The following is a 24,463-nucleotide window of genomic DNA, read 5'->3' on the forward strand; positions in this document are numbered from 1 at the left end:
AAAAGTTAAAAAGATTAGTAAGACAAACATTTGCAAGGAAATTTAAGGACGCATTGATAATTCCCTATCTTCTTATGGGATTGCTTTAAAAATCATTCCATTCCTACTTGCTTCTCAAGTTAATAGAATGACCAAATGCAAAAGCACCTTGTAAACTTAAACAAACAAACAAACAAAAAAACACTTGTAGAAATTTAAGTTATAATTATTTGCCTTTATATCCTTACAGATTCAGAATAGTATTCATTTGTGTGTGTGATATAAATAAACATATATATGCATGCACATCCTTGGAAAGTTTCTCAACAGTTATATGATATTCTGTCCATATCGGTTGCCACCGTGGGATTGCTGGTCTGACAGGGACTTAACTTCTGTCAAATCCTTTTTACTGAAACCTAATAACTTGCAGAAATAATATAAGACACATTTTGACCAGAAGGTGGCAATCAAGCATTGATACTTTCAAAAGGTTCCAGGAGCAAGAACTAACTTCTGGTAGGTGTTGTATATCCAAGGAGCCAAAATATTTAGGTTCTGATCATGCAGATTCTATGGGCTACTCCTCACCACCCCGTCCCTGCCCTGGAGGATCCCAGGCTCAGTGCTACCATTGGAAAAGCACAGGGCTCTGGGGGCAGGTCATCTATCTGAAAAGTATGACCCCATCTTAGAATCCTCATTTAAGTTAACTTTATTGCATAAGTGAAAATGATTACTGGGGTATTATGGTCATTATTTTAACTCTTTGATGAAGTTTTTCCATGTACCAATATTACTGCCTCTAAGAATGTGTTTTTTCTCTTCTTCATCTAAGGAACAGCAAAGATAAACTAGGAGAAATTGGATACCCTTTAATTTGGTCCCCTCATTGTTTACCCCAGGCAATGAAGTAGACCCTGACAAGGGTCCCTTAATTCTGGAAAGTGCACATTAGTGTTGTCTAGAATAGTCTGAGCCTGGGGGTTGTTAAAAATTATTCTGACACTTGTAAGAAAGACTTTACTCAGGACTACTGCTATAGGTGTAGCTGCCAAGACTATTGCAGTAGGGGCAAGAAATGGGAGTCAACTCCAAATACAAGAACAAGGAGGGATTTATAGCCAGGGAATAGGTGTTGGAGTTGGGGGCGGGGGGAATGGTTGGAAAATTACATCAGAAGTCCGGTGAAAAGAGGCAGATGGGTGGATGGCTTTTATTCAAAGACAACCTCACAGGCAAGTTGTTTGCTATCTCTAGGAATTAGCTAATCCTGGGAAAAGCACCACATCCCTAGGTCCTCAAGGCCCTAAGATGTCAAAGCATTATAAAATACAGAAAAAAATTTAAAGCATGATTAACGGAAAGTGCCTTGCTTCTAGCTTCTAAAATACCATTTATGTCAACCACCCGATTACCTCATCAAATGAGAAAGCATTGATCAGCAAGATCATCTGATTTCCTCTAATAATCATAGTAACATTTAATTAGTTCCTTCTATATGCTACGTCTCGTGCTAAGCACTTTAAATGTGTAATTGTATTTAATCCACACATTTGTATATTGATTATAGTGGTAATTATACAAATCTGTACATGTGATAAAATACCATAGATTTATACACAAAGCCCTAGCAACAACAACAAAAAGAATGCATGTGAAAACTTGTGAAACTTGAGTAAGAATGGCTAGTTAATTGTATTGTGCCAATCAATTTCCTGGTTATGATAATGCACTATTTAAATAAGATGTCAACACTGGCGTAAGCTAGGTGATATATACAAGAGACCTCACAGTACTATTCTTGCAACTTTTTGTGAACCTACAATTATTTCAATTAAAATGTTACAAGTCCTGTGAGGCCAATACTACTATTACGTCCATTTTATACATGAGGAAACAGAGACTTGGAGAGGTTAACTAACCTTTCTAAGGTCATTCAGTTAGTAAGTGACAGAGTGTGTGATTCTGACCCACAGTCAATGCACTATCAACCTCCCTTCAACAGAGATAATCTTTAGAAAAAATGGTGATTCCTCTTATCCATAGAATTTTCTAGGTCCCAATATGGTCTGAAAAAAATGTAAATAAATCCAATTACGCTGCAGTGCTTGAGAGTTAAATGGCAGCACACTTAGAAGTTAGTACGGGAGACACAGGCAGCCTCCTGCAGCACATGCAGCCTTTCCAGTGCCTGGCTCCTGCAGTAAACAGTAGTCAGTAGCTCCCAGCAGCTCCCCCAGCACCCTTTTAAAGGCAGTTTTGTTGGCGGGGGGGGCGGTGCCTGTGGTGAGATACCTCCTGTGAGCAGCTTGTGTGGCATCCTCCAGGGCAGATGTCTGCTGGGTGGCTGACAGGGTCTTGGTGCTCTGGCCTGGTGTCAGGCCTGAGCCTCTGAGAGGGGAGAGCCGAGTTCAGGACTATGGCCCACCAGAGACCTCCCAGCCCCATGTAATATCAATTGGCCAGAGCTCTCCTGGAGATCTCCGTCTCAATGCTAAGACCCAGCTCCACCCAAAGGCCAGCGAGCTCCAGTGCTGGATGCCCCACGCCAAACAACTAGCAAGACAGGAACACAACCCCACCCATTAGCAGAGAGGCTGCCTAATATCATACTAAGTTCACAGACACCCCAAAACACACCACGGGATGCAGTCCTGCCCAGCAGAAAGAAAAGATCCAGCCTCATCCACCAGAACACAGGCACCAGTCCCCTCCACCAGGAAGCCCACACAAGCCACTGTACCAACCTCACCCACTGGGGCAGACACCAAAAACAATGGGAACTACAAACCTACAGCCTGTGAAAAGGAGACCCCAAACACAGTAAGCTAAACAAAATGAGAAGACAGAGAAATATGCAGCAGATGAAGTAGCAAGGTAAAAACCCACCAGAACAAACAAATGAAGAGGAAACAGTCAGTCTACCTGAAAAAGAATTCAGATAATGATAGTAAAGATGATCCAGAATCTTGGAAATAGAATGGAGGAAGTACAAGAAACGTTTAACAAGGACCTAGAAGACCTAAAGAGGAAACAAACAATGATGAACAACACAATAAATGAAATTAAAAATTCTCTAGAAGGAATCAATAGCAGAATAACTGAGGCAGTAGAACGGATAAGTGACCTGGAAGATAAAATAGTGGAAATAACTACCGCAGAGCATAATAAAGAAAAAAGAATAAAAAGAATTGAGGACAGTCTCAGAGACCTCTGGGACATTAGGCACACGAACAATCGAACTATAGGGGTCCCAAAAGAAGAAGACAAAAAGAAAGGATCTGAGAAAATATCTGAAGAGATTATAGTCAAAACTTCCCTAACATGGGAAAGGAAATAAGTCCAGGAAGCACAGAGAGCCCCATACAGAATAATCCCAAAGAGAAACATGGCAAAACACATATTAATCAAACTATCAAAAATTAAATACAAAGAAAAAATATTAAAAGCAGCAAGGGAAAAGCAACAAATAACATACAAGGGAATCCCAATAAGGTTAACAGCTGACCTTTCAGAAGAAACTCTGCAAGCCAGATGGGAGTGGCAGGACATATTTAAACTGATGAAAGGGGAAAATCTACAAACAAGATTACTCTACCCAGCAAGGATCTAATTCAGATTTGATGGAGAAATTAAAACCTTTACAGACAAGAAAAAGTTAAGAGAATTCAGTACCACCCAACCAGCTTTACAACAAATGCTAAAGGAACTTCTCTAGGCAGAAAACACAACAGAAGGAAAAGACTTACAAAAACAAACCCAAAACAATTGAGAAAATGGTAATAGGAACACACATATAATTACCTTAAATGTAAATGGATTAAATGCTCCAACCAAAAGACACAGACTGGCTGAAAGGATACAAAAGCAAGACCCATATATATGCTGTCTACAAGAGACCCACTTCAGACCTAGGGACACATACAGACTGAAAGTAAGGGGATGGAAAAAGATATTCCATGCAAATGGAAATCAAAATAAAGCTGGAGTAGCAATTCTCATATCAGACAAAATAGACTTTAAAGTCTACTACAAGAGACAAAGAAGGACACTACATAATGATCAAGAGATCAATCTAAGAAGAAGATATAACAATTGTAAATATTTATGTACCCAACTTAGGAGCACCTCAATACATAATGCCAATGTTAACAGCCATAAAAGGGGAAATCGACAGTAACACAATCATACTAGGGGATTTTAACACCCCACTTTCACCAATGGACAGATCATCCAAAATGAAAATAAATAAGGAAACACAAGCTTTAAAGCACACATTAGACAAGATGGACTTAATTGATATTTATAGGACATTCCATCCAAAAACAACAATACACTTTCTTCTCAAGAGCTCATGTAACATTCCCCAGGATGGATCATATCTTGGGTCACAAATCAAGCCCTGGTAAATTTAAGAAAATTGAAATTGTATCAAGTATCTTTTCCAACAACAGTGCTATGAGACTAGATATCAATTATAGGAAAAAAACTGTAAAAAATACAAACATATGGAGGCTAAATGATACACATTAAATAACCAAGAGATCACTGAAGAGATCAAAGAGGAAATTAAAAAATACCTAGAAACAAATGACAATGAAAATACGATGACCCAAAACCTATGGGATGTAGCAAGAGCAGTGCTAGGAGGGAAGTTTATAGCAATATAATACTACCTCAAGAAACCAGAAACATCTCAAATAAACAACCTAAGCTTACACCTAAAGCAATTGGAGAAAGAGGAAGAAAAAAACCCAAAGTTAGCAGAAGAAAGAAATCATAAAGATCAAATCAGAAATAAATGAAAAAGAAGATGGCAGAGTAGAAGGACGTGCTCTCACTCCATCTTGTGAGAACACCAGAATCACAACTACCTGCTGGATAGTCATCGATAGGAAGACACTGGGACTCACCAAAAAAGATACCCTACATACAAAGACAAAGGAGAAGCGACAATGAGATGGTAGGAGGGGTGCAATCACAGTAAAATCAAATCCCATAACTGCTGGGTGGGTGACTAACAAACTGGAGAACACTTATACCACAGAAGTCCACCCACTGGAGTGAAGGTTCTGAGCCCCACATCAGGCTTCCCAACCTGGGGGTCTGGCAACGGGAGGAGGAATTCATAGAGGATCAGACTTTCAACCCTAGTGGGATTTGATTGCAGGACTTCGACAGGACTGGGGGAAAAAGAGACTCCACTCTTGGAGGGCACACACAAAGTAGTGTGTGCATTAGGACCCAAGGGAAGGAGCAGTGACCCCGGGGGGAGACTGAGCCAGACCTACCTGCTGGTGTTCGAGGGTCTCCTGCAGAGGTGGGGGGTGGCTGTGGCTCACCGTGGGGACAAGGACACTGGAAGCAGAAGTTCTGGGAAGTACTCCTTGGCGAGAGCCCTCCCAGAGTCTGTCATTAGCCCCACCAAAGAGCCCGGGTAGGCTCCAGTGTTGGGTTGCCTCATACCAAACAACCAACAAGGAGCGAACCCAGCCCCACCCATCAACAGTCAATGGATTAAACTTTTACTGAGCTCTGCCCACCAGAGCAACAGTCTGCTCTACCCACCACCAGTCCCTCCCATCAGGAAACTTACACAAGCCTCTAAAAGAGCCTCATCCAGCAGAGGGCACAACCAAGAAGAACTATAATTCTACAGCCTGTGGAACAAAAACCACATTCACAGAAAGATAGACAAGATGAAAAGGCAGAGAGCTATGTACCAGTTGAAGGAACAAGATAAAACCCCAGAAAAACAACAAAATGAAGTGGAGATAGGCAACATTCCAGAAAAAGAATTCAGAATAATGGTAGTGAAGATGATCCAGGACCTCGGAAAAAGAATGGAGGCAAAGATCGAGAAGATGCAAGAAATGTTTAACAAAAACCTAGAAGAATTAAAGAACAAACAAACAGAGATGAACAATACAATAACTAAAATGAAAAATACACTAGAAGGAATCAATAGCAGAATAACTGAGGCAGAAGAACGGATAAGTGACTTGGAAGACAGATGGTGGAATTCACTGCTGCAAAACAGAATAAAGAAAAAAGGATGACAAGAAATGAAGACAGCCTAGGAGACTTCTGGGACAACATTAAATGCAACAACATTCACATTATACTGGTCCCAGAAGGGGAAGAGAGAGAGAAAGGACCCAAGAAAATATTTGAAGAGATTATAGTCGAAAAATTCCCTAACATGGGAATGGAAATAGCCATCCAAGTTCAGGAAGTGCAGCAAGTTCCATACAGGATAAACCCAAGGAGAAACACGTCAAGACACATAGTAATCAAATTGGCAAAAATTAAAGACAAAGAAAAATTATTGAAAGCATCAAGGGAAAAATGACAAATAATATACAAGGGAACTCCCATAAGGTTAACAGCTGATTTCTCAGCAGAAACTCTACAAGCCAGAAGTGAGTGGCATGATGCACTTAAAGTGATGAAAGGGAAGAACCTACAATCAAGATTACTCTACCCAGAAAGGATCTCATTCAGATTCAATGGAGAAATCAAAAGCTTTCCAGACAAGCAAAAGCTAAGAGAATTCAGCACCACCAAACCAGCTCTACAACAAATGCTAAAGGAAATTCTCTAAGTGGGAAACACTAGAGAAGAAAAGGACCTACAAAACAAACCCAAAACAAATAGGAAAATGGTCATAGGAACATACATATAGATAATTACCTTAAACATCAATGGATTAAATGTCTCAACCAAACAACACAGGCTTGCTGAATAGATACAAAAACAAGACCCACCTATATGCTGTCTACAAGTGACCCACTACAGACCTAAGGACACATACAGACAGAAAGTGAGGGGATGGAAAAAGGTATTTCATGCAAATGGAAATCAAAAGAAAGCTGGAGTAGCTATACTCATATCAGATAAAATAGACTTTAAAATAAAGAATGTTACAAGAGACAAGGAAGGACACTACATAATGATCAAGGGATCAATGCAAGAAGCAGATATAACAAATATAAATATATATGCACCCAACAGAGGAGCACCTCAATACATAAGGCAACTGCTAACAGCTATAAAGGAGGAAATCGACAGCAACACGATAATAGTGGGGGAATTTAACACCTCACTTACACGAATGGACAGATCAGCCAAAATGAAAATAAAGAAGAAAACACAACCTTTAAATGACACAATAGACCAGGTAGATTTAATTGATATTTATAGGACATTCCATCCAAAAACAGCAGATTACACTTTCTTCTCAAGTGTGCACAGAACATTCTCTAGGATAGATTACATCTTGGGTCTCAAATCAAGCCTCAGTAAATTTAAGTAACTTGAAATCATATCAAGCATCTTTTCTGACCACAACGCTATGAGATTAGAAATTAAATACAGGGGAAAATACGTAAAAAACAGAAACACATGGAGCCTAAACAATATGTTACTAAATAACCAACAGATCACTGAAGAAATCATAGAGGAAATCAAAAATTACCTAGAGACGAATGACAATGAAAACACGACGATCCAAAACCTATGGGATGCAGCAAAAGCAGTTCTAAGAGGGAAGTTTATAGCGATACCAGCCTACCTCAAGAAACAAAAAAAAATCTCAAATGAAGAATCTAACCTTACACCTAAAGGAACTAGAGAAAGAAGAACAAACAGAACCCAAAGTTACCAGAAGGAAAGAAATCATAAAGATCAGAGCAGAAATAAATGAAATAGAAACAAAGAAAACAATAGCAAAGATGAATAAAACTAAAAGCTGGTTCTCTGAGAAGATAAAAAAAATTGATAGACCATTAGCCAGACTCATCAAGAAAAAGAGGGAGAGGACTCAAATAAAATTAGAAATGAAAAAGGAGAAGTTACAACAGACACCACAGAAATACAAAGCATCCTAAGAGACTACTACAAGCAACTCTATGCCAACAAAATGGACAACCTGGAAGAAATGGACAAATTCTTAGAAAGGTATAACCTTCAAAGACTGAAGCAGGAAGAAATAGAAAATATGAACAGATTAATCACACGTAATGAAATTGAAACTGTGATTAAAAATCTTCCAACAAACAAAAGCCCAGGACCAGATGGCTTCACAGGTGGATTCTATCAAGCAAGTAGAGAAGAGGTAACACCCATCCTTCTCAAACTCTTCCAAAAAATTGCAGAGGACGAAGCATTCCCAAACTCATTCTATGAGGCCACCATCACTGTGATACCCAAACCAAACAAAGATACTACAAAAAAAGAAAATTGCAGACCAATATCACTGATGAATATAGATGCAAAAGTCCTCAACAAAATACTGGCAAACAGAATCCAACAGCACATTAAAAGGATCATACACCATGAGCGAGTGGGATTTATCCCAGGGATGCAAGGATTCTTCAATGTACACAAATCAATCAATGTGATACACCACATTGACAAATTGAAGAATAAAAACCATATGATAATCTCAATAGATGCAGAAAAAGCTTTTGACAAAATTCAACACTCATTTATGATAAAAACTATCCAGAAAGTGGGCATACAGGGAACCTACCTCAACTTAATAAAGGCCATATATGACAAACCCACAGCAAACATCATTTTAATGGTGAAAAACTGAAAGCATTTCCTCTAAGATTAGGAACAACACAAGGTTGCCCATTCCCACCACTATTATTCAACATAGTTTTGGAAGTCCCAGCCACAGCAATCAGAGAAGAAAAAGAAATAAAAGGAATACAAATTGGAAAAGAAGAAGTAAAACTGTCACTGTTTGCTGATGACATGATACTATACATAGAGAATCCTATCGATGCCACCAAAAAACTACTAGAGCTAATCAATGAATTTGGTAAAGTTGCAGGATACAAAATTAATGCAAAGAAATCTCTTGCATTCCTGTACACTAATGATTAAAAATCTGAACGAGAAATTAAGGAAACACTCCCATTTACCATTGCAACAAGAAGAATTAAATACCTAGAAATAAACCTACCTTAGGAGACAAAAGACCTGTATGCAGAAAACTATAAGACACTGATGAAAGAAATTAAAGATGATACCAACAGATGGAGAGATATATACCATGTTCTTGGATTGGAAGAATCAATATTGTGAAAATGACTCTACTACCCAAAGCAATCTACAGATTCAATGCAATCCCTATCAAATTACCAATGGCATTGCTTACGGAACTAGAACAAAAAATCTTAAAATTTGTATGGAGACACAAAAGACCCCGAATAGCCAAAGCAGTCTTGAGGGGAAAAAACGGAGCTGGAGGAATCAGACTCCCTGACTTCAGACTATACTACAAAGCTACAGTAATCAAGACAATATGGTACTGGCACAGAAACAGAAACATAGGTCAATGGAACAAGATAGAAATCCCAGAGGTAAACCCACGCACCTATGGTCAACTAATCTATGAAAAAGGAGGCAAAGATATACAATGGAGAAAAGACAGTCTATTCAATAAGTGGTGCTGGGAAAACTGGACAGCTACATGTAAAAGAATGAAATTAGAACACTCCCTAACACCATACACAAAAAGAAACTCAAAATGGATTCGAGACCTAAATGTAAGACCGGACACTATAAAACTCTTAGAGGAAAACATAGGGAGAACACTCTCTGACATAAATCACAGCAAGATCTTTTTTGATCCACCTCCTAGAGTAATGGAAATAAAAACAAAAATAAACAAATGGGACCTAATGAAACTTCAAACCTTTGGCACAGCAAACAAAACCATAAACAAGACGAAAAGACAACGCTCAGAATGGGAGAAAATATTTGCAAACGAATCAACAGACAAAGGATTAATCTCCAAAATATATATGCAGCTCAATATTAAAGAAACAAACAACCCAATCCAACAATGGGCAGAAGACCTAAATAGACACTTCTCCAAAGAAGACATACAGATGGCTAAGAAGCACATGAAAAGCTGCTCAACATCACTAATTATGAGAGAAATACAAATCAAAACTACAATGAGGTATCACCTCACACCAGTTAGAATGGGCTTCATCAGAAAATCTACAAACAACAAATGCTGGAGAGGGTGTGGGGAAAAGGGAACCCTCTTGCACTGTTGGTGGGAATGTAAATTGATACAGCCACTATAGAGAACAGTACGGGCGTTCCTTAAAAAACTAAAAATAGAATTACCATATGATCCAGCAATCCCACTGCTGGGCATATACCCAGAGAAAACCATATCTCAGAAGACACATGCACCCCAATGTTCATTGCAGCATTATTTACAATAGTCAGGTCATGGAAGCAACCTAAATGCCCATTGACAGACGAATGGATAAAGAAGTTGTGGTACATGTATACAATGGAATATTACTCAGCCATATAAAGGAACGAAACTGAGTCATTTTTTGAGATGTGGATGGATCTAGAGACTGTCATACAGAGTGAAGTAAGTCAGAAAGAGAAAAACAAATATCGTATATTAACACATGTATGTGGAACCTAGAGAAACGGTACAGATGAACCAGTTTGCAGGGCAGAAGTTGAGACACAGATGTAGAGAACAAACGTATGGACACCAAGGGGGGAAAGCTGCAGGGGGTGGGGATGGTGGTGTGTTGAATTGGGTGATTGGGATTGACATGTATACACTGATGTGTATAAAGTTGATGACTAATAAGAATCTGCTGTATAAAAAATAAAATTCAAAAATTAAAAATAAAACTAAACTTTCTTTGGGTTATTTGTATGGAAATATGTTAATATGAATGTTTCAGACATTACATGAAATTCCTAAAAATCTTATATGTTCTGGTATAATGTTATAAGTCATAATTCTAGTTATTACTTTAAAATGTATATCTCAGAAATAACTAAATTTCCTTATCAATTGCATTATTATGGACTTTCATCAAATCTTTAACCATGGTCATTTTTATGCCTTTTGTCATTTACAGACAGTTCTGGGTGTACTATGATGCTTTTGCAAAAATGTTCCCATAAAAGGGTTTCATCTTCAAGGAATTCATGGAAAAGACTCTGACAAGTACAGGTTTCTGGTAACTGACTATACTGCTGAACTGAATGAATAAGCATTTTCAGAACTCTAATGGAAAACTGATGAATTCATAAAAGTGCTAACAAAAGATCAAAATGAAAAAAAAATTAATTACATGGGGCTGAGTGAACTGATGAGGATGATTATAAATTTTGTGACTTTCTGTTTGAATAAAAAAATGTGATGTAAATTTATTTAAAAAGAACTTAGTGTAAAACAATGCCACTCTTCTCACATATTTTCTCTTGTTTTGGAAAATATAGATATTTTCTGTTAAAAACGTGATTTATGCTGACACGTAATAGGTTGATTACTGTTATTATAAATGAATCAATAAATATTTTTAAGTTGTAAAGAAAAAGAAATAAGTGAAAAAGAAATGAAGGAAACAATAGCAAGATCAAAAAAACTAAAAGCTGGTTCTTTGAGAAGATAAACAAAATTGATAAACCATTAGCCAGACTCATCAAGAAAAAAAGGGAGAAGACTCAAATCAAGACTCTTCTCAAACCACTGATTTGAGAAGACTCAAATCAACATAATTAGAAATGAAAAAGGAGAAGTAACAACTGACACTGCAGAAATACAAAGGATCACGAGAGATTACTACAAACAACTATATGCCAATTAAGTGGACAACAAGGAAGAAATGGACAAATTCTTAGAAAAGCACAACCTTCTGAGACTGAACCAGGAAGAAACAGAAAATATAAACAGACCAATCACAAGCACTGAAATTGAAACTGTGATTAAAAATCTTCCAGCAAACAAAAGCCCAGGACCAGATGGCTTCATAGGTGATTTCTATCAAAAATTTAGAGAAGAGCTAACACCCATCCTTCTCAAACTCCTCCAAAATACTGCAGAGGGAGGAATATTCCCAAACTCATTCAACAAGGCCACCATCACCCTGATACCAAAACCAGACAAATTTGTCACAAAAAAAGGAAAACTACAGGCCAATATCACTGATGAACATAGAGGCAAAAATCCTCAACAAAATACTGGCAAACAGAATCCAACAGCACATTAAAAGGATCATACACCATGATCAAGTAGGGTTTATCCCAGGAGTGCAAGGATTCCTCAATATATGCAAATCAATTAACGTGATACACCATATTAACAAACTGAAGGATAAAAACCATATGATATTCTCAATAGATGCAGAAAAAGCTTTTGACAAAATTCAACACACATTTATGATAAAAACCCTCCAGAAAGTAGGTATAGAGGGAACTTACCTCAACATAATAAAGCCCATATATGACAAATCCACAGCCAACATCATTCCCAATGGTGAAACACTGAAACCATTTCCACTAAGATCAGAAACAAGACAAGGTTGCCCACTCTCACCACTATTATTCAACATAGTTTTAGCCACAGCAATCAGAGAAGAAAAAGAAATAAAAGGAATCCAAATCAGAAAAGAAGAAGTAAAACTGTCATTGCTTGCAGATGACATGATACTATACACAGAGAATCCTAAAAATGCTACCAGAAAATGACTAGAGCTAATCAATGAATTTGGTAGAGTAGCAGGATACAAAATTAATGCACAGAAATCTCCTGAATTCCTATGCACTAATGATGAAAAATCTGAAAGAGAAATTAAGGAAACACTCTCATTTACCATTGAAACAAAAAGAATAAAATACCTAGGAATAAACCTACCTAAGGAGATAAAAGACCTATATGCAGAAAACCATAAGACACTGATGAAAGAAATTAAAGATGATACCAGCAGATGGAGAGATATACCATGTTCTTGGATTGGAAGAATCAATATTGTGTAAATGACTATACTACCCAAAGCAATCTACAGATTCAATGCAATCCCTATCAAACTACCAATGGTATTTTTCACAGAATTAGAACAAAAAATTTCACAATTTTTATGGAAACACAAAGGACCCCAAATAGCCAAAACAATCTTGAGAAAGAAAAACAGAGCTGGAGGAATCAGGCTCCCTGACTTCAGACCATACTACAAAGCTAGAGTAATCAAGACAGTATGGTAGTGGCACAAAAACAGAAAGATAGATCAATGGAACAGGATAGAAAGCCCAGAGATAAACCCACGCACATATGGTCACCTTATCTTTGATAAAGGAGGCACAAATATACAACAGAGAAAATACAGCCTGTTCAATAAGTGGTGCTGGGAAAACTGGACAGCTACATGTAAAAGAATGAAATTAGAACACTTCCCAACACCATACACAAAAATAAACTCAAAATGGATTAAAGACCTAAACGTAAGGCCAGAAACTATCAAACTCTTAGAGGAAAACATAGGCAGAACACTCTATGACATAAATCACAGCAAGATCCTTTTTGAACCACCTCCTAGAGAAATGGAAATAAAAACAAAAATTAAATAATGGACCTAATGAAACTTAAAAGGTTTTGCACAGCAAAGGAAACCATAAACAAGACAAAAAGACAACCCTCAGAATGGGAGAAAATATTTGGAAACAAAGCAACTGACAAAGGATTGATCTCCCAAATATACAAGCAGCTCCTGCAGCTCAATATCAAAAAAACAAACAACCCAATCCAAAAATGGTCAGAAGTCCTAAATAGACATTTCTCCAAAGAAGACATACAGATTGCCAACAAACACATGAAAGGATGCTCAACATCGCTAATCATTAGAGAAATGCAAATCAAAACTGCCATGAGGTATCACCTCACACGGGTCAGAATGGCCATCATCAAAAAATCTACAAACAATAAATGCTCGAGAGGGTGTGGAGAAAAGGGAACCCTCTTGCACTGTTGGTAGGAATGTAAATTGATACAGCCACTATGGAGAACTGTATGGAGGTTCCTTAAAAAAACTAAAAATAGAACTACCATATGACCCAGCAATCCCACTACTGGGCATATACCCTGAGAAAACCATAATTCAAAAAGAGTCATGTACCACAATGTTCACTGCAGCACTGTTTACAATAGCCAGGACATGGAAGCAACCTAATTGTCCATCGAGAGATGAATGGATAAAGAAGATGTGGCACATATATACAATGGCATATTACTCAGCCATAAAAAGAAACAAAATTGAGTTATTTGTAATGAGGTGGATGGACCTAGGGTCTTTCATACAGAGTGAAGTAAGTCAGAAAAAGATAAGCAAATACCGTATGCTAATACATATATATTGAATCTAAAAAAAGAAAAGAAAAAAGATTCCAACGAACCTAGGGGCAGGACAGGAATAAAGACACAGACATAGAGAATGGACCTGAGGACACAGGGAGGGGGAAGGGTAAACTGGGATGAAGTGAGAGAGTAGCACTGACATACATGCACTACCAAATGTAAAATAGAAAGCTAGTGGGAAGCAGCTGGATAGCACAGGGAGATCAGCTCAGTGCTTTGTGACCACCTAGAGGGGTGGGATAGGGAGGGTGGGAGGGAAACGCAAGAGGGAGGGGATATGGGGATATATGTATACATATAGCTGATTCACTTTGTTATACAGCAGAAACAAACGCAACATTGTAAAGCAATTATACTCCAATAAAGATGTTAAAAAAAAAATAAGTTAGTATAGGAATTGGGATGGGTCTGCCCCAAGAAACAATGAAATGATGCCATTCCATTTTATGGGCTTCTTTCAGCAAGAAATTGTAAAATATCAACACTTTTTTTTTTACTATTGTAAAACACCAGATACTAGATTAACAGTTATATAAAGATTTTCTTCACTTACCAAGAGAAATCTTACATGTGAGTCATAAATAACAGATAATGCATTTATTTTATACAGTTCAGTCTGCTCTAATGGAAAAGGAATTGGCAACATATTTCCAGTATTCTAATTCATCCTTGGTCGGTGAATCACAACATTTTCTATGACACACTTGTTAGAAGCCTTTTCACTTCGTTAGGTCTTAATTACAGTGGCAGCACATAGCACTGGATCAAATTGAGTGCTCATATCTGATCTCAAGGTCTGTAAAATGTCAGAAGCACAAGGTAATCATAGACCTGGTCCTTTTCTTTAATATATTATATGCCTATAGAATTAAATTCATAAAGTATGAGTCGATGACCTCTACAGTTTTACTAAATACTTTGTGTCATTTCCTAAATGTTCTCAATTACGTTTTGCCTTTGGCTGTTTCTTTTATTTGGTTTAGTGTGACCTGATCTTATTTGACTCTTGATAATTGGATATCAAAATCCAGAAGGCCTGGGGCAAGCCATGTTTCAAGTACATGACTGCCATAATCCTCAACACTTGACCTTAACTGTCTCTACAGGGCAGGTTTTTCTGTAACAGGGAGGGGGATGTGTGTAAGGGCTTATTGATGGTAACCATCACCAGCTCCACCCTGGCCTGGCTGTGGACCTGCAGTGAGGAAAACCAGAGGAGTTTGATTCCATCAACCAATGACTCAAAATACGGTGTTGAGAATGTGCTTTATGGTTTTCTATGTAAAATGCTACACAGGCTAACTGATGATCTCTTTCAAAGCGGGGTGGGGGGAAGGAAAGAAAAGCTAGTATGGAGCCATTAACATTTTTGAGCATTCTACAGAACTCCCATGTAACAAGGTTATCTTCATTTTTTGTCTTACTCATTTGGACTGATTTCAGTTTCATCAGTGTTTCTTTACTGGTGTTCACTGTTTAGTGTTTCTTTACAATTAACCTGGAGTTTGAAGACACTGCTATAGACAATGAATTCTAGTCAAATACCAGATGATATAGGAAGTGCTTGGTCATTTTAAAGTTTTAAATATATTCTCAGATACATTTTCATCTATAGAGCAAAAGAATGAAGCAGATTTAATAAGTACAGTTTTCTTTATTGTATCCCACACAATTTTGTTAAGGGTACAAAAAAGGTCCTGTGCAGCCAGCCACCAGGAAATACTCCCAGGTCATGATGGAGTTAAGGGTTGCTGCAACCACATAAGACATTGTGAGTCTTCCCTGGTGGCGCAGTGGATAAGAATCTGCCTGCCAATGCAGGGGACACAGGTTTGTTCTCTGATCCGGGAAGATCCCACGTGCCACGGAACAACTAAGCCCATGCGCCACAACTACTGAGCCTGCGCTCTAGAGCCCACGAGCCACAACTACTGAGCCCATGTGCCGCAACTACTGAAGCCCATGTGCCTAGAGCCCGTGCTCCGCAACAAGAGAAGCCACTGCAGTGAGAAGCCCACACACCACAAAGAAGAGTAGCCCCTGCTCGCTGCAACTAGAGAAAGCCCGCGTGCAGCAGCAAAGACCCAACACAGCCAAAAAAAAAAAAAAAAAAAAGACATTGTGGGTCTCTTTGATGGGTGGGCCCCAAGCTAACAAGATTTTAGCGGCTTTGTGAAGACAAAAATTGGGAAGTAATACAAATGTAGAACTACAAAGTACATCCATACCATGAAATGCTCTGCAGCTGTCAAATGATAATACAGGGATATAGTGATTGTATTTAAGTGCATTTAGATTACATATTTTTAGTTTAAAATACCACTCTTCAGTTTTTTAGTTAAAAAGAATTATGTAGCAGGATCCCATTTCTATATATGTTTACATATGTATAGAAAATAGCCTGGATAGATAAACAGCATCATATGTATGGGTGTTATACATGGTTGAGAGATAATGGGTAATTTTCCTTTTTATTTTCACTTGAGTATAGTTCCTAGGTTTTTTAATTAGCTTATATTAGTTAATAAAACTTTAAAGAAAGAAATGAAAAGAACAAGTAGGTGGTACTCTAGGAATCTGAAAACTATCACTTAATTCAGTCACCATTACTCACTCAAAAAACACTCAGCAAGTGTTTATTATCTTTCTACTATGTACACAGATCATTGCTATGACCTGAGAGAGATTTAAATATGTATGCTACTTCTCTACTGTCAAAGACTTAATTTTAGTAGTGGTAGAGCACACATATAAGCAACCAAAATTAACTCAGAGGCAGAATGAAAGGTGCAGGAAAAGAACAAACAAGGTTCTGTGGGTAAACAGGGGCAGGAGGCAGCGACTGCTGGCGAGACATTGACGACCACAAAACAGAGGATCAAATAGCCCGGAGATGGAAACAACCTAAGTGTCCATCATCGGATGAGTGGATAAAGAAGATGTAGCACATATATACAATGGAATATTACTCAGCCATAAAAAGAAACGAAATTGAGCTATTTATAATGAGGTGGATAGACCTAGAGTCTGTCATACAGAGTGAAGTAAGTCAGAAAGAGAAAGACAAATACCGTATGCTAACACATATATATGGAATTTAAGAAAAAAAAAATGTCACGAAGAACCTAGGGGTAAGACAGCAATAAAGACACAGACCTACTAGAGAATGGACTTGAGGATATGGGGAGGGGGAAGGGTGAGCTGTGACAGGGCGAGAGAGAGGCATGGACATAAACACACTAACAAACATAAGGTAGATAGCTAGTGGGAAGCAGCCGCATAGCACAGGGAGATCAGCTTGGTGCTTTGTGACCGCCTGGAGGGGTGGGATAGGGAGGGTGGGAGGGAGGGAGATGCAAGAGGGAAGAGATATGGGGTTATATGTATATGTATAACTGATTCACTTTGTTATAAAGCAGAAACTAACACACCATTGTAAAGCAATTATATTCCAATAAAGATGTAACAACAACAGAAAAAAAACAGAGGATCAGAATGAGAAGGTGACCGGTTCATCTGTCAGGAGATGCTTTGGAGTGTGGCCGCAGCACCACACCAGGCCAAGCTGAGGATCTCCAATAGCAGAGCTAAATCCTGTCTTCTACTTAAATCAACTACAAACTTTATGCTCTCACTCCTCAACAGTTTTAGGTGTAAATTTATCACAGAAGAGCTCTTGTATTGTAGATGTCTGACATTACGCATTCATCAGGAAATATATGGATGTATTGTCATTTAATGGATGAAATATATTTCTCATCACGTGAGCCAAAATGCCCATCTTATCATGAACAGTGGGGAGATGGCTAGCAAACAAGCTGCAAAGATGCATGGAAGACTAATTCAGGGACAAGAGAGCATGGCCACCGAGAAGGAAGATGAACTTTTTCATTCTGGGGATTCCATCTGGGATGAAGTGACTGAGAGAAAGAGGCAGAAAGTGACAACGAAAGACCAGTGACTGTTGATGAGGCACGGATCTCGCCACCAAATCACACCACTGACATTCCATCAGTGGACTAGTTGTTAATTAGTGGCACACATGCTGCTTTCTTTCCCCTGCTTATCCAATTGCTTCATATGGAGACAAAACTTTTCTGCTCAATTTCAGACTCTGCTGCAAATTTTCCTCTGTCCTAGAGCTCAATTGCATGGTGAAAAAGAAGATACAAATGGAATAGATGATTACCAAAATCGTCAGAGTCCAAAGGATTGTGATAATGAATGTTCTCTTACAAATAAATAGCTAGAGGGATTAGCCAGATGAGTGTGTCAGAGTATCAACAATGTTATAAGAACATCCAGTAACCACATGCTCGTCTCACCCTATGCTTGCTTCATGGCTCATCCTGCTCTCCTCAGTTAAGAGGTTCAGTAATCCCCTTTATCATTTTGCCAATGCTAAATGTATACATATTTTGTGGTAAAACATCAAGACTGGGATCATTTTCTGATATGCATAATACTGAGTAGGATGGCAATTGTAGCAATTTATTAAAGGTTGAATTTTCCTGTTCCAAGGAATGAAACTAAATGGAATGGATGTATGAACAAAAGAGCAGCTAAGAGTTGTGAATGCAGCACACCTAGGGTTTATTCCACAGCGCTGAGTCCTTTTCAATCACTAACAATAAACCTGTCCATTCTACTTACTTGGTGATGGATGTTAACTAGACTTATTGTGGTGATCATTTCACAGTATATACAAATATTGAGTCACTATGTTGTACACCTAAAACGAATATAATGTCGTATGTCAATTATATCGCAATTAAAAAAACACAGTTGTACTGTCTTACAGTTCTGTAGGTTAGAAGTCCAACGTGGGTCTCACTGGACTAAAATAAAGGTGTCGACAGGGTTGTTCCTTTCCAGAGCTCCACAAGTCATCTATTTCCTTGCCTTTTCCAGCTTCTAGAGGTGTTCCACATTCCTTGGCTTGTAGCCCCCTTACTCCACCTTCAAAGCCTGCAAGATTGCAAGATTGCATCTCTGACCATTCTGCCATAGTTGTATCTTCTTCGCTCCACAGCCAGGAAAACGTCTCTGTTTCTAAGGACTCGTTGATTACACTGGGCTCACCTGGATGACCCAAGATACCCTCCCATCTCAAAGTCCTTAACCTTAATCACATCTGCAAAGCCTGTTTTTCCATGTAAAGCACCATTTTTTTTCTCTAATCCCTTTCTTTGCATTCCCATAGATTTATCCTATCCCTTGACTTGGGTTTACAGCAATAACGTGCTAACTGCTCTCCTTGGAGGAATTTCTCCTCCACTTCAATCCATCCCATGTGCCAATTTCATATAGATCCTCTTAAAGGACCGTTAAAAAACAAAATTCAACTGAGTACATCTTAAAGATCTTATTGGCTTTATTCAATGATTCATGAATTGGGCAGTATCCAATCTAACAGCTAGAAAGGAGCTCCCAGGAGCTATAAAAATGAAAGACCTTTACAGGCAGAAGGCAGCAGGAACAAGGAAGTTATACTAGGCAAAAAAATCAGGTTGGTTGTTGCACGGGTACTCTCTTAGGGGTTAGCAGGGGTCTATCAAGCTGAGGACCTAACTAGTGCTGATTAGGCAATTCCTGATTGATTGGTTAAAATTCCATTGCTGGAATTTTTGCAGCTTTTCATATATATTCTGAATACACATAAAACATTTCTGAAAGGATACCCAAGAAACTGTCAATGGGCTGAGAAATGGAATGCAGCAGTGGGGATGGGCACAGATTGACTAGATGGGTGGGTAGAAAGGAAACTTCAATTTTTCCTATTTTATGCTTTTCAATATTCATTGAGTTCTGACCATATCGATGCAATTCTTTTAAAATTAAAAAAACTAGCAAAATAACTTTTATTTAAAAGGATACAGATTTTTGAGGAAAACAGGTATGCAGAGAAAACCTCACTACCATTGTTCCTCCACCCAAATACAACCACTATTCAGAGTGAGTAGAATGTTAATGACAGCAAAAATCACACTGCCACTCTCCAAAAAAGTCTCTGAAAGTAAAAATGGTTAGATGTACCCATAACATTGTCCTCTAAGGTGCTCCAAGTGCTGGACAAACAGTTCCCACTGTGGGGCAGCAGGAAGATGAATACTTTTGGGTAATCAAAGAGAAAGAGACCATGTAAGCCACTAAGTGCCTGTCCTGCCAGGTGCTGGCTGAGAAGAAGCAGAAGCAAAGAGGAATAAGTCAGTCCCTACTCCATGGAATTAACGCATTGCTTATTCTTGAAATTAAGAAAATTGAATGATCGTGGGAAGAATGTTACATTTATAACCTAAGTAACATTTAGAGATTAGAGTCATAATGAATCAGTGCTTCTTTTCTCCTGGAAAAACAATGTGTAGATACCAATGGAAAAAAGTACTGTAAGAGTTTAATTAACATTAAATTAATTAAATCCCAGGATCTGACTCTGGAGTCAGATAAACAAGATTGAAATACAAATTTGGCCGTCTTCCAGATGCATGGAGAAGTTTAGAGAAGTTATTTGACTTTCCTAAGCCTCAGTTTTCTCATGTGAAATGGAGACACAAGAAGTACCTACCACCTAAGGTGTTTGTGGGGACTAAAGGAGATAAATGAGTACAGTGTGTTGGGTGGGGTATTCCAGGGACCCCACTCACCTGGCTCCCCAGGAACACCCAGGACGGTGGCTGGCATGGGAAGACCTCATTCACATTCATCAGCAAATGAATTAGACGACTGATACAACTTAAAACAATTTTTTTTAATGTTGCAAGAAGGAACAGATAATTACAAAAGTTTGGAAACAACCCAAATGCCCACTGTTATGGCTAAACAAAGTATGGAATACTAGTAAATACGGATGCTCTGTGACTAGAGAAATAATGGGAAGTTGTCTAATCTGATATGGAAGGAGCCTTAGGACATATTATTAAAATGTGAAAAGGAGAAAAACAAAAACATATTTGTATTTCCATAAAAAACAGTTTTACAAGGAATCTACTAGAAACTAATAAAAGTGGTTAGCCATGAGGATGGAGGATAAGAATTCAGTCAAAAGGGTGGTGAGATTGGGAGGACACTTTTTTACTGTATCTGTTTTTATGTATTTTTAAAACGTTGAACCATGTGAATGGACTCCATATTCAAAAATAAACGAAAAACTTAAAGAAACACATGGAGCTGGATTACTGTTGTTTATTCCAGTCAGTGCTACGGTGCAATGTTAGAGGGGGTTTTTGGTTTTGTTGTTTTTTGAGATTTATCTTTTTAAGAGTTCATTCAAGTTCAGAATTCAAACCGTGAAAGAATTTTTGGTGAAAACTTTCCTCCCCACCTTAGCTACAGAGTTCCCCTTCCCTCAGGCAACCAAAGTTTAAAAGATTCTTGAATATAATGGGAGTTTTGGGATATTTAGAATTTTAAAATGTATTTGCTGCTATGATTTCAAGCAGGATTACGCAATCGTGGTTTCAGCAAGTCAGGACTCTCATTAAAAGCTAACTCTTTCATTAAACCATCTTTTCTTGTATTGCAAATCAGATACCGTTGAGAGCACCTGACAACTGTAGGCAACACAAATATGATGATGTTGGTAACAGGCGGCAAAGAGTGACCCCCATGGAGGTCGGTGGAATAAAGGAAATAGGCAGAAAATGCTCAAACTATAACAGCTATGCTCCTACTTCAGCAGGCTTTGCTTGGTTCAAAGCCTTCGGGGAGGGAGCTGTGGCGAGAGGGCCATGAAGTCCAGAAGTTGCTGCGGAGTGCATCTTTGGGATACAGTACAACCCCTCTCCTCCCGGACCACAAACAGTTCAACACCCACACCCAAACCCCACAACCCGAGCCTCTTCCCACTGATCTACCGACCTACCAGAGCAGTAAAAGGGTTTTCAAAGCAAAGGATCCGCACAGAGAAACTGGGTTGTTTAAATCAGTGCTTCTCAAAATGTGGTCCCTGGACCAGCAGCATCAACGTCACCTGGGAACTTGTTGGAAGTGCAGATTCTCAAGCCCCACCAGGACCTCCCAAATCAGAAACTCTGGGGGTAGGTGTGTTTTAACAAGCCTTTTGGATCATTCTGGTGCAGGCTACAGTTTGATAACCACTGGTTTAAATCAACATTTTCTCTTGGACTTAGAGATGATCATACCAAGCTGAGTAAGTCAGAAAGAAAAAGACAAACACCATATGCTATCGCTTATATGTGGAATCTAAAATATGATACAAATGAACTTATCTATGAAACAGAAACAGACTCACAGACATAGAGAACAGACTTGTGGTTGCCAAGGGGGAGAGGGTTGGGGGAGGAGCGGACTGGGAGTTTGGGATTAGCAGATGCTAACTATTATATATAGAATGGATAAACAACAAGGTCCTACTATACAGCACAGGGAACTATATTCAATAGCCTGTAATAAACCATAAAGGAAAAGAATATGAAAAAGAATATATATGTATAACTGAATCACTTTGCTGTACAGCAGAAATTAATACAACATTGTAAATCAACTATACTTCAATAAACAAACAAACACACAAACAACAAAAAAAATTTTTCTCCACTTCCCTGGAGTCAGGGGGAAGGGAGGTGGGAAGCTTGTGAAAAATGCGTACTCCCAGGCCCACCTCAGACTCACTGACTCAAAATATTCCATGGAGAAGCCTCAGAACCTACTTCCAGTGATGACTGAGATACTGGCTTCAATGATTCCTATTACCAGCTGCATGATGTTAGGATAACAAATCCGCCTTACTCCCTGAATATATCAGATGTTCCTTTTTCTCAAAAGCAAACATCGAGGCTGGCCTTACAGCTCAAACAAGATTCTTTCAGACCATCTAATAAATAGCAGTCTCTTCAGGAACACGTTTGGCATCTCTGACTCCCAGCTGCGTGGTCGTCTACATCTCAGAATCCTAATTTGACAGTAATCAGAATAAGGAAGTACAGATCCTTTCTTTGTTTTGCTGACACCCACTCCCATGATAAACTCATAGGTGGTCACCTAAGACCCGCTCCCCACTGCTGTCACACAGACGGAGTCCTAAGGAATGAGAACTGAGACAATGAATTTACGTAAAGGTAAAGGAGGGATTTGAAAATAAGGTGCAGCTTATTGTCCTGGATAACGGCAGACAGCTCTGAGGAGAGAAGCATGGAAGGCAAGTGTCACAATTTCCTGCATTGAGTCATATCCTGCAGGTGGTTGAGTGGTTGTATCACTCAGTTGCTTTAAAAAGAAGACAACTTTCTTATGCCCAATCCTCCATCCCAAACTCCTTCATCCCCTGCCCTAGGGTGTGGGGACAGGCAAGGGGAAGTGTTGCTGGATGCATATTTTCTAGATCCTAGAACTGGGTAAGCACCACACTTTGAAGCTCTTTCCCTGGCAAAGCCCAAAGGGCTCACACTTGTGTAGGAAAGCAGCTGGGAGAGGATAATGAAGCCCCAGGGAGTCAAACTCATCCCAGTTGGTGGTTGCAGTGAGTTAGCTCAGCCACAAACTCAGAGGCAGGGGCGACCCAGTCCAGATGGCTGGAAGACAGCATATTCAGAAAAATGGAGGACAGTAATTATTTAAAGAATAATTGGAATAATCAAAGTCTCCAGCAGTTTTCTCCCGAGTTCAACTACACTTAAGAAGTCAGACCCCAGATTCCTGGTCTGGAGCATGTGACCAGAGAGGGTCCAAGGATAACACTGTAGTCCTTGACAAACATAGGCACAAAAATATCACTGTAGCAGGAGAAGGGTCCACAACTGTTAAAATCAGCCAGTGTTTCTGGAAAGCAATTGTCATTCAGTGTTTCCTTTTCGTTGCACTGCTGACCACCACTCTGCAGTTGGGAAGTCTGGAGGCCTACTTATTCTCTGCACATTCTAGTACAGTCAGCTCCATTTAATAGCAGAGAGGAAAAAAGACATGATGGGGAAGACAGGGCAAGAATGTAATGGCTCTTAGAAGCCCAGGTGGGGAGGGAGGCAGCTGATGTGCAATCACTTCAGAAGGAGAAAAACCAAGAGGAATCTCAGCCTGCACCTTCTGAGGTGAGTGGTGTTTTGGACTTAAGATATCTTAGACCATTGTTTTTTAAAAATTCATATTTCTAGGCCACTTCATTGTAGGGGGGAAAAGGCTTTCAAGTTGAATGCAGAGCCATACCATTGCAGAAGTTTACCTGTTACATGTGCCTCAGGACCTCACCTCAGGCGCATCCCATCTCGGGTTTCTCCAGTGCCATTAGATGGTCAGGGAATTGGGGCCACTTTTTGGTAATACTTTTGTTGCCTCATT

General features: G+C 38.9%; 1 long non-coding RNA gene across 1 annotated transcript in view; it reads right to left on the minus strand.

The window, feature by feature from the left end:
* The window catches only part of LOC113613788 (uncharacterized), a 29,472-nt gene extending 7,239 nt beyond the window's left edge, over positions 1 to 22,233 (minus strand). The window contains exons 1-2 of the long non-coding RNA XR_003430359.1: positions 22,035 to 22,233; positions 18,973 to 19,141 (exon numbers count right to left, since the gene is read on the minus strand). This is a non-coding gene — a long non-coding RNA (uncharacterized LOC113613788). The remainder of the gene's footprint in view (positions 1 to 18,972; positions 19,142 to 22,034) is intronic.
* Positions 22,234 to 24,463: the final 2,230 nt, after the last annotated feature.

The sequence above is a fragment of the Aethalodelphis obliquidens genome, unplaced genomic scaffold (assembly GCF_003676395.1).
Source record: "Aethalodelphis obliquidens isolate GAN/ISIS:26980383/991018 unplaced genomic scaffold, ASM367639v1 scaffold4, whole genome shotgun sequence".
Lineage (NCBI taxonomy): Eukaryota > Metazoa > Chordata > Mammalia > Artiodactyla > Delphinidae > Aethalodelphis > Aethalodelphis obliquidens.